This window comes from Bombina bombina, chromosome 6, assembly GCF_027579735.1.
Source record: "Bombina bombina isolate aBomBom1 chromosome 6, aBomBom1.pri, whole genome shotgun sequence".
NCBI classification, from domain to species: domain Eukaryota; kingdom Metazoa; phylum Chordata; class Amphibia; order Anura; family Bombinatoridae; genus Bombina; species Bombina bombina.
Genome location: NC_069504.1, coordinates 578,058,786 through 578,071,453, shown reverse-complemented (window position 1 = coordinate 578,071,453; position 12,668 = coordinate 578,058,786). Strand labels below are relative to the sequence as shown.

At 37.7% G+C, this 12,668-nt stretch overlaps 1 pseudogene; it reads right to left on the bottom strand.

Annotated features, from left to right (window-relative positions):
* Positions 1 to 458: 458 nt before the first annotated feature.
* On the bottom strand, positions 459 to 577 carry LOC128665256 (uncharacterized; annotated as a pseudogene).
* Positions 578 to 12,668: the final 12,091 nt, after the last annotated feature.

The window sequence follows — 12,668 nt, the reverse complement described above, 5'->3', positions numbered from 1 at the left end:
CAACTTCCTGTTGGGAAGGAGAATATCCCACAAGTAATGGATGATCCGTGGACTGGATACACCTTACAAGAGAAATAATATATATGTGTATGTGTACCTGAATATATAAGTAAATACACATGATCAATTGTACCCCTATATTATATAGCACAGACATATGTGATTAATATGCAATATCAAAACTGTGAATTATACTGGACAATTGTCCTGACAGGAATGTCCATGGAATACCATCAGACCAATTCCCTCCATACACAGGGTCACAGAAAAGTGAAGAAATATCAACTGCAGCTAAATCCAAACTCCCAACCTCCTGGTTGCATGATGGGTAAGCTATCCACCGGCCACTAGAGCTTACTGTTGGCCGAACAGAAGACTGCAGAGTGGGGAAAAGGTATAAATCCTTGATTTTCTGACCTCTGAAAGACATCTCCTAGATAAAGACTCAAATAAGGTCCAAGATACCGCACCTGGGGTTCCCAGGCGGTCTCCCATCCAGGTACTGACCAGACCTGACCCTGCATAACTTCTGAGATCAAATGAAATAGGGTGCATTCAGGGTATTGTGGCGGTAGTCCCAAATAAATTACCCTTGTGGATAGAACAAGGGAACTCTTCTCCAGACTCATTTCCCATCCCCGGAAAAGAAGATTGGACAAGATCTCTTAAAAGAGAGTTAGCTCGAAGTCAGGATGATACCTGAACTATATATTGTCCATAAAAACACACTTGCAATATCCCAAGACCTAAAGGTCTGACTGGGATGGCGCAAACTAAGAAAACTAGAGAAGATTCTGATTAAGGAAACAATACATTTCTCAGGTCTAAGTTTGTTATGAACAGGCCCACTAGAACCAAAGTAGAAAGGATACTACTTTGAAGGACAGAATCTGAAATATATGAGGTAAATACCTATATCCTATTCCCAAACTGGGACTCCCAGAGATGAAGACCCTGAATCCAGTTCAAGGAATGCTTATCATCCTTCTTGGATTGCAGATACTCTAGAAAGAGAAATCTGCCCCTGGGAGGAAAATTTAAATTGGACTCGAAAAGACATAACCCAAACAAAGTCTCATCCTTAAAAGGAGACACTAGAAGCTTGTATTTGGAGAAAACAGAAAGAAATTAATCTGCAACTGCAGAACTATAAAGCCTGGGCTGTACCACTAAACCACAGATAGGCTTCTCAGTTGACCATAGATTTCAGCCACAATGCCCGGCGGCTAGTACAGCAAGTCTAATAAGACAAGACATTGCTCTAAATTAACAATTTTAATCTCCAGCTTCTTACCTATGTCAGAAAGAAAACTAGATTATCTCCGCAGAGATCTAAGTTCTCTGATTAAAAGTAGAAAGTTTCCTTCTACTAAAGACACAGTGCATTTCAAGAGAGATAGCGACAGGAAATGACGTGAGACAGGGAGAAATATCCCCAGATTCTCTTTAACAATCCTGTGAACATCTCACAGCAGGTATAGAACCCTTCCAGAGGGGAAAGAAAAATATAGAACTGATAAAGTTCACAAAACTCAGAAGGAAAGACAACGATAGGGATCAGTGTCATCCAGTCAGCCAAGACATCCTGACAATATAAGCAAACAACTGAAGGATACCACTTCAGTAACAGATGAAGGAATTATACTGTCCAGATCTGAGATTAGAAACTACTAATGACATACTCTTAGAATTAATCTTAATTATGTCAATAACTACATACAAAATTAAAGTACTGGCAAACTTCAACAGACCCAAAAGATTAAGGAAATCTTTACTAGCAGAATCATCATTTAAAAACTGCTCTTAAAGACTATCCAACTAATCAGAAGAAGCTACAGCCACACAGGCAACACTAACTAGAGGCCTAAAAAGACCTACTTCCTGAAAAGCCCTCCTGTGAAAAGATTAACATTTCCTATCCATGGGATCCTTAAATGAAGAGCTATCTTCCAAAGGAGTAGTAATACTCCTAGCTAAGGTAGAAATAACCCCATCCACCCGTTTCTCAAAGCTTCACATTAGAGGCTGGCAAAAAATGCCCTTTCTTGAACCTAGCCAAAGGATTAAAATGGCACCAGGCTTAGACCAAACGTTTAACAAATCTGTCCTTCAGATACCTTAGGACCCTAAAAACCTAAAGTAGATAATACCTCTTTCAAAAGGGAATGAATATGATCACTCTTATACAAAAAAAGGATAAATCAAAATCTTGATCAGAAACAGACCCCTGAACATCAAATAATAACTCACTCACTGAGGAAGAATCAGCTGAACCTGGATCTTGTACATTATCTAATACAGTCATGAACTGACCTTTTACGCTTACTTGACAGTTTTAATAAAACAGCAAGGCTACAGAGCCCTAACCCTACATCAAAGAAGATAAATAATGCAAGGGAAAACATTGCACACAAAATAACTTAATAGAGTGCACAAAACACACTTTAAAATGATATGATCAAATAGACTAGAAACACATCAAAATACCCATACATGAAAAAAAACATGTATACTATCCCGATCAGCCAGCGTGCGCTAACCCGACTAGCCGCGCAAAGTCAATAAGCCGGTGCGTAAACCTTAAAGGAGTCAAAATATGAATATACATTAAATATTGTCCCTAGGCTGTACAATAAAGTACAAACTATATAGCCTAATAGGCTTAGATGAGTGTCAGAATAATAAATACAAAATTGTACTCACTCATAGGCACCCAACCTCTAGAATATAAAGTGGATTCCAGTAGATAGCCAAACCAGTGCTGAAACATAACAGCAGAGGATATGGAATAGGAGTAAACCAACGATCCAAAACAGAGATTGGGGGTTTAGCACTTATGTGTATAATATGTGGAAAACAATCCTATTATTACACTTTTAATTTATGAGAATTGTTTACTTAAGAGGTTTACCAGCAAATGTGTACAATTTTCAAAACTGGAAAGCACATTTAATAAGATGTGCCAATAAAGGTTGCTGTGTCTCTTATTGTATTATTTATACGTGCAAAATTTAACTTTAAAGTCATATATACTATATCTCACAAATAGCAGAATGCTATAATATATTGCATTGTACAAAACATTTGAGGCAGCATTTCAATTTATGCAAACCCGGCAGTTTAATTTTAAATGAATGTGAATGTTGTGTCTGTTTGATCTATTACCCTAATAAACTTGGCATGAATGAACTTTGAGTATGCGACTTTGAGAAAATTTAAATTTTTCACTTATAAATAATACAATAAGAGGCACAGCAACCTTTATTGGCACATCTTCTTCTACAGTATGTGCTTTCTAATTTTAAAAATTATTCCAACGATCCAATAGGAGGAGGCGAAGGACTGGTCTCCGCGACGCCTGTGGTTTTATAGAGCTCTTGGGGTTTGGGAATTTTTGCCTCCTCCTAGTTGCCAGGAAGAGTAATTCCCTGGAGTAATGGATTGTGGACTTTCACCACATGTGTGAAAGAAATATATACTATACTTATATTGGAAAAAAAATAATTTGAGCTATGATTAAACTAAATAACTGCAATTGTTTTGTTTATCAGGTGTCAATATCTGACTAGATAGCAACATAGCTCAGTTATATACTTTTGTATTGTAAAGATTGAGAGAGACCAGTATGTATGATTTTTCCTATTTTCTACCCACAAAATTAGTGAAAATTAAACTTTTCTGATTTAGACAGAGCATAACATTTTTAAAACATTTTAATTTACTTCTTTTATCAAATTGTTCAGTCTTCTTATATGCACACTTTCTAAGGCACCATCTCCTACTGAGCATGTGCAAGGTTTCACAGTGTATGCATATATGAGTCTGTGATTTGCTGATGGCTATTACATCATACAAGGGGCAGGGAAGTAAAAGGATTTGTCAGAAATAAAAAAATCTACTGATAATTGAAATTCAGAGTATTATTGTCCTGATTTTTTATGATGCATTTGTTAGTTATTCAATTCTACTATATTGAGAGCGAGATTACAAGTGGCAGTATATTTTTTTCCACAATTGTGAAAACTCCGCTAGAGTTAAGCTTTTTGCACTAGTCAAGTTGCGTTCATATTACAAATTTCATAAAAACTTATTTTGAGCTGCTATCAGTAACCCAAATCGCGCTTAAAAACAAAAATCGAAAATGGCAATCAGATTTTCGCATTCCCCCATAGAAGTCAATTGAGAGAGAAAAAATAACATCCACTCTCGCGCAAACACAACAGCATTGTCGGAATTGCGCTAACCCGACATGAAAATATAAATAATTTATATTCCAATGTTTTTAACATAGCGAAGTATGTTTTATTTATTCATAAATACATATTTATTGATATATCTGTTGTTTTTTTAAACAAATATATATTTATACCGATATATATATATATATATATATATATATATATAGATAGATAGATAGATAGATAGATAGATAGATAGATAGATAGATAGATAGATAGATAGGAATATCTATTTAAAAATACATAGAACATATTCTATGTGCAGAAGATTGGAATGTCAAATATTTACAGTGAATACACAGTTAAACATATCTATATGCATATATATATATATATATATATATATATATATATATATATTTAGCAATGTATCTGTATGAATCTCTATGTTAAAGTACTTTGGTGGCTTTTTTTCTAACACCTGAGACCTCATATCTTTGAGCCCTTATAACTTTTTTGTGCAATATTTTTTTTTTAAAATAATTTTTATTAGTCAGTGTTACTATGAATGTAACTGTACTTTGTAATGTATTTTTTATGTGTTTTGTGACACTATTTAGTTAACCTGAGCTCTGAGATTGCGGTAAGGATTGAAGCAAAAATCGTGATTGCGCTCAACTTGTAATATCAGCGCAACTAAAAATGCTTGTGAAAAGACGATATCACTCGCGCAAAACCGTTTGCATCTGACTTGTAATCTAGCCCTTAATGTTCATTCAATGCATGATTTAAGTACTGGAAATATTTTTCCTAGATCAGATACAAGTAAAGGGCCAAGTGAAATGCAAAAGAGGACCACAATGCTAGATAAGCCTATTTTATAAAATGCTTTGTAATATATATTTCATGAGCTATCTTTGGCAAGGTAGAAAAAGACTAAAATCAATTACAATCAGCTAAATTCTTGAGAACCTCTTCTCCATTGTAATCATGAACTTACCTCTAAAATGTATTCTTAAAATAAATATATTCTTAAATCAAACATAAAAGGAACGTTTCACACTGTTGCTTAAAAAAGATTTGATGAATGGTGAAATGCAGAAATCTGATCTCACGTAAAAATATGTTTTTTTATTTACCTTTTTAGCTTGCAGGAACTCGCATCTGTATAATTTATAGACCAAGGCATGAAACAAGACAAACAACAAGATACAGTATATAAAGCGCAAACAAATATTAATCAATATTATTAACACAATGCAGCCAAAAGGCATCCTCTTGAGAAAAGTTTTTTTTTCCCCAAATTATCTTCCAGCCTGTTCGCTTTTCACTGCTACCATTTGTGCTGTTGGCGAGTATAGATTCATTGTATTGATTAATGTGAGTTTATACTTTATATTGCTTTGTGTACATTGCGGATCTTGGTTCCTGTCGTGGAACATAAATTTGTCTATTGTGAATTTCTCTACTATAAAATATTTTCAGTCTAATTTTTTTTTTTTAATGCAGCAATTTCATTTTTAGTGTACAGTATTCCTATATTCATTATTTATGTATATATGACTTATAGGAATATACTGTACATACAATTAAAAAGTAAAGCACTAATACGTGAGAGAAAGAAATATTTTTAATGACAAGGATAAACATGATAGAGATTAGAGAAGACAATGGGGCATATTTATCGAGCTCCGTATGGAGCTTGATGCCCTGTGTTTCTGGCGAGCCTGCAGGCTCGCCAAAAACAGCAGTTATGAAGCAGCGGTCACAAAGACCGCTGCTCCATAACCTGTCTGCCTGCTCTGAGCAGGCGGACAGACATCGCCGGAAATCAACCCGATCGAGTACGATCGGGTTGATTGACACCCCCTGCTGGCGGCCTGCTGATTGGCCGCGAGTCTGCAGGGGGCAGCGTTGCACCAGCAGCTCTTGTGAGCTGCTGGTGCAATGCTGAATACGGCGAGCGTATTGCTTGCCGTATTCAGCGAGGTCTGGTGGACCTGATTCGCACTGTCGGATCAGGTCCGCCAGACTTTCATAAATAGGGGCCATGGAATTTAATCTGCCAGTGGACATTATTTTAGCAGATGAGAAAATAAATTGTGCAGTTACAGAAGTTCAAATTTAAATGTAAAAATGTCAAATTTAGCATTTTACTCAGGAAGATTATATATTTGTAAACAGGTGATGTCAGTTGCTGAGGGAGGAAAAATCTTACTGGCAAGTATATCTTAGATTAATTATGTTTTGGGCATGTTAAACCAGTTTGTTTTTTTTGTTTTTTTAAAATACAAGATTTCTAAGTGTAAATGGTACTCTCATAACAAAGACTTGAAATAATATTAAATCTCTGACTTTTCTAATAAGCTGTGTTTGCTGTAACTCTTATAAGTATTTTGAATTATCCATGCAAAGACATTAATACTTGGTTAATATGCTAGCTTTAGATATATATATTACAGGATCCAGCGATATAGGAACTCCACTATGCTGAATTGAGCGCAGTAATATAGTAATATACAAACAATTGGAGAAAGTGTGGCGTGTGTAGGAAGGTAAAATCAAACTTTATTGCTAACCATTAACATTCTTGTACAGAAGAAAAGAAGTGTTTACAAGTCCTACATATCATCAGAAAAGGGTTAAATGTCAGTAAAGCCCTCCTGCAACATCGCTTAATATAGATGACATCAATGGAAAGAATTAAAGAAAAAAAGTTTAAAAAGTGGCCATGGGTTTTGGTCATGTGTGATTTAAACTTCAGGAACCAAGTACATATGAATTAGTAGTAGGCATAGAATAAAGTGTGCTGAGAGATTCCTCACCATTCATTCAACCCTAGATGCTCAGTGGCGACCTCCTACCTACAAGCGTCCTGGGAATTACCCATTCAGCTGTGTTCTAACTTGTTCCCTTCAACACTTATGTTTCATATCCTCTAGCACCAAATATACATAGTTCTACAAAAAAATGATAAATCTAATCATGTTCCATTGATTAATGTGTATAGGACAGTCTGTTAAACTAAATGACCAGTGTCGCTACGTGCCGATTTATTTCAGACACATATGGCCCATTAAACAGATACTATTTCAGCTAGATACACAAAAAAATAAGTCTAAACAGTATCAATTTTCATTGGCGTTAGATATCTTATAAAGAATAGTGCCAATATATTTCAAGCACACAACATGACCCAAAGCCCAGCCCAGCGACGTGTTTCGTCACTGTTACGTGACTTTGTCAGGGTTAAAGGCTGACCCGCTCATAGCGGACGAATTTATGTCAGCAGGTCGTCATGGACCAGAACGGCGATGCCGTATTCATTTGTGGGCGGGATTTCATTTGTATTCATTAGTGTTAGTATAGTATTTCAGCATACTGTATGTCTTACTCGCAATTAAGGTAATATCATTATTATCGAAGAAAGGTGATATCTGGATAGTTAATACATCTATTTCCTAGCTGTGTATATAATGCATTAAACCAGTGATTACATTTTATACAACAGAGAGCTTTCAAAAGTCCTGGGTGTCTAAATGACAATTTAGACAATGACAATTTATTTAACGTTGTACTGTATATGGAATAAGATATACCTGTTGAAATGAATGAGGTATCCTCTAAAAGCAATAAATATGAACAAGTTTACTTAAATATCCTTACAGGTGAAATAACTTTATAGAGGCATCCTTTTGATCACAAGTATGTTAGGATGGGAATAAATATAGCAAATTTCGCTATCAATTGCTGCATTAACATGGTTGCATATTAGCATAGTACTCCTCCGGAAAATTGAAAGCTATCTGTCGTTTTAAATGTAATCACTGGTGTGATGAGACGTCACTGGATGGAGGCGTGGCTTATAGTCATTTTTGTCTATGGGGTAGTTACCAAGTTACCAAGTTAGATGTGTTGTACAACGCCTTTACTTTCCAAGAGGAAGAAGAATTTGACTTTGAAATAGTTGTGAACAAACTCAGTGCTCACTTTGTGCCCAAAAGAAATGTGATTCATGAGAGAGCTTGTTTTCACAAACGTGCTCAGCTTGTGGGATAATCTGTGGAGTCATTTGTGCACAGCCTGTATGAACTAGCTGAATTCTGTGAGTTTGGTGTTGCTAAAGAAGAGCAAATCAGAGACAGAATAGTTATAGAAATTGCAGATGCTGAGGTCTCACTGAAGTTACAGTTGGAGGCTGAATTAACATTAGATGGGGCGATTAGAATGGCCCGCCAGAGTGAACTGGTGAAAAAGCAAAGTGCTGATCTGAGGTCTGAGTGTATTGGGGATGAAATGAAGCAGTTCAGGAGAGCTGCAGATGAAAGGCACAGTCTAAGCGGTAGACCAAGGGCAACAGATAGGCCCAGAAGCAGATGGACGCAGACGGCTCGCTCCACTCAGTGTAACCGTACCCATGATTAGAATGTCGTATGCCCCGCTAAAGATAAAAGATGTAGAAAGTATAACCGAATGGGTCATTTTGAAGTGGCATGTAAAACTGAATACATTAAGGAGATGCAGGTGGATAGTGACCAGGAGGGTCAAGAAGTGTCCATTGTAGGGTCTGTTGATGAACGGTCTGGTTCAGACGAAGATTGACACGGGCGCAGACATCACTGTTACGTCCCTTGCAACATTCATAAAACTGCCTCGACAGCCTCAGCTCACGAAAGTTACAACGAAAGTTCATAGTCCTGGTGGCCGCATCGATTGTGTGGGGAAATTTATTGCCAGCTGTGAGTACAAGCAAGGAAATTCACCATGTGGGTTCATGTAATTAGAGGTCAGTGTGTTAACAACCTATTGAGCAGGAAAGCAGACTGTGGTTTGGGCCTTGTCACCAGAGTGAATGAGATTTCGGAAGAAATGTTTGGGGAATTGGGCCTACTGAATTGCAACCCAGTCCGTATATAACTTAAAAGTGATGCAGTCCCATACAGCATTACTACTCCTCGTAGAATTCTGTTTCCGCTCATGCTTCAAATGGAGAAGGAACTTCTGTGTATGAAGAATATGGGAGTTATTGAAGAGGTGGTTGAAGCAACTGATTGGTGTGCCACATTGTGCCTGTTGCGAAGAAAAATTGGAAGGCACGCATCTGCGTAGACTTGAAAAGTCTGAATGAGGTGGTGAAGAGAGAGAGATATATGCTGCCGACGCTTGAAGACCTAGCTCCGAAACTGGCTGGGGCGAAGTTCTTCTCTACACTGGATGCTTCCAGTGGCTCCTGGCAGATACCTCTAGATTCACAGTGCCGCAAACTGACTACCTTCATTACACCGGTAGGTCAGTTTTGCTTCTGCAGACTCCCCTTCGGGATATCCTCTGCTCTTGAAATCTTTCAAAGAGATGGAACAATAGAGATAATTATGCCAAATGGGTATAGGTTAGGGCGTATCAGCTCACCCACTCCAGGTGTTACCAATGATATGGTCCAAAAACAGGATAAATGCACAAACAGCCCAATACTGGGAAATGAGAGGTAAGGTAGAAACCACTATACTTGTGTTATAGTAAAAAAACATTTTTATTAAAAGACTGAAAACAAAAATTGAAATTTAAAAATATTAAAAGAATATAATAACAACAAGTAGTGGTCAAGGGGATAATCCCCTCTAATGCAACGCATTTCTCGGCACTGAAGGGCCGTTTCCTCAGGCATGTATACACCTTACCTCTATCCTTCTATTTAAACCTTTATGCTACCAATACACAATAATTTTTATAAAATGGAGTTAAAATCATAACAAACAATTATGGTACATGAAAAGGAAGGGAGCTTAAAATGGATTTAAAATTAATGATGACTGTTTAAAATGAGACAATGTTATTGAAATACAGAACACTCAGTTAATATAGGACACCAAACTGATAGGTACATTTTAATAAAAACAACAATATAGAAAAAATGGGGAATGTAGATGTGTTAACAGAGAAACTCATTATGGTGGAGAGAGTTATGGTTGCAACTTAAAGTTAACAGGATGATGATCATGTATTTGAATATTCTAAACACAATTCTTTATGTATAAGAATAATATGTTTGGTTTGTTTGGATTAATGCATAACATGTGTCTTATGGACACACCCAGTGTGGGTGTTGTTCTTTAATTAATTGTGTATTGGCAGCATAAAGGTTTAAATAGCAGGATAGAGGTAAGGGAGGAAACGGACCTTCAGTGCAGAGAAACACATTGCATTAGAGGGGATTATCCCCTTGACCACTACTTGTTATTATATTCTTTTAATATTTTAATTTCAATTTTTGTTTTCAATCTTTTAATAAAAATGTTTTTTTACTATAACACAAGTATAGTGGTTTCTACCTTACCTCTCATTTCCCAATATTGGGCTGTTTGTGCATTTATCCTGTTTTTGGACCATATCGTTTGTAACACCTGGAGTGGGTGAGCTAATACGCCCCCTAACCTAAAATTATCAGTCTGCATCTACCAGCACATAGGTGTGCTATTGGACATTGTGAGTACCCATTTGGCATAATTATCTCTATTGTTCAATCTATTTGGTTGATCTGCACATGTGGTTTCCTTTGTTGTCTTGACTCTCCATTACAGACACACCTGGAGGGGATATCCTGGAGTGGGTGTACTGACACACCACATTATGTCAGTCTGCTTCCATAAGTAAATTGGGGTGCTTATTTTAAATGTGAGTACCAATTTGGCTCAAGTGCATAAGCTTTGGTTTTTTTATTTGGTGATTCTACACGAGGCGCCCCTCTCTTTCTTCTATTTTCCAGTTTTTCCAGTATCTTCTGTGAAGAGGAGTGCAGCCATCATTCACACTGAGGACATACCTGATTTTTTGCACTATCATATTGACTTTCAACATGGGACTTGATATAATTGTATGTTAATAGGTACAAGTGCCATATATTGAATGAGCTGTGTATGTTGATTTTTAAAGTTGAACAGGGTGTATATATAGTGTATGTGCCCTCTCTTATCTTTGATATTTTTAATCTTTCAAAGAGAGATAAGTTCGCTCCTAAGGGACCAGGAGGGCATGGCAGTCATCATGGATGACATTTTAGTGTATGGGTCTACATTGAAAGAACATGACAAGTGATTGAGCTGTGTGCTGCAGACCATTAGAGAGTCTGGACTGAAATTAAATAAAGAGAAATGCCATTTTAGAAAATCTGAGTTATGTTACTTTGGGCATATCATCAATGGAGATGGCATCAAGCCAGACCCTGATAAAATCCTTGATATTGAACAGATGAAAAGTCCTTCTGATGTACACAAGCTGAGACAAATATTGGGCCTTGTGAATTATGTGGGCAGGTTCTTTCCAGATTTATCCACAGTACTACACCCTATCACAGAGTTGTTGAAGAAAGATGCTGCCTGGGTCTGGGGCCCTTCACAGGAAGAAGCTTTTGTACAGGTCAAATCCTTGCTGGGGTCTGCCCCAGTGTTAGGGTTCTACGACCCTTCTAAAAAGACTGTGGTTAGTGCTGAAGTGAGCAGCTATGGGCTAGCTAGGGGATGCCCTCCTGCAGCTGAATGAGAACAAACTACAACCCATCGCCTTCTGTTCACATACACTGACGGCTGCTGAGTTGAAATACGCCCAAATTGAAAAAGAGTGCCTGGCTGCAGTTTGGGCCTGTGAGCACTTCCAGCGCTACTTATTGGGTTTAGAGAAATTTAGTCTGGAGACTGACCATAAACCGCTAGTCCCTCTAATCAACTCCTATGATATTGACAAAATGCCCCTAAGATGCCAGAGACTTCTGATGAGGCTGCTCAGGTTCAATGTTCAGGCAGTGCATGTGCCGGGGAAACAACTGGTAGTGGCAGATACACTTTCCAGGCTCCCGCTGGATGCTGCTGAAGAATCTTCAACAGAATCAGATGTAAAAGTGTATGTGGATTCAGTTCTGACATCCAAATCCATTTAGTCAGGGAAGCGAGAGCAAATAAGAAAGGAGACACGATTAGATACAGACCTTCAAGAAGTTATTAAGTACATAAAAGAAGGTTGCCCCGAGAGCCGGGCAGCCTAGATATCTTTAAGTTCTTACCAGTCAGAGAGATTGCAGCTCACGGAGCTGGATGGGTTAGTGCCATTCCAGGACCGCATTGTTATTCCTGTTAGCATGCGGCAGGAGATGTTAACCAGGATTCATGATGGCCACTTGGCCATTACAAAGTGCAGAGAAAGGGCAGCTACGGCAGTATGGTGGCCTGGGATCAGTTCCGACATTGCAAGCCACATGTCAAAATGTGCCTTTTGCCGGGAATGCCGGCATACTCGGAAAAAGGAGCCCTTGATTTCTACTCCGCTGCCTGCAGGTCCATGGCAGAAAATAGCTGCTGATTTGTGTGAACTGCACAGGAAAAAGTACCTAATCGTAATTGACTACTATTCCAGGTATTTGGAGATTGCGCCCTTGAATGAGATCACCAGTCAAGACGTTATCACTCGTCTCGAGCTTTTTTGCCTGGTGGGGCATACCAA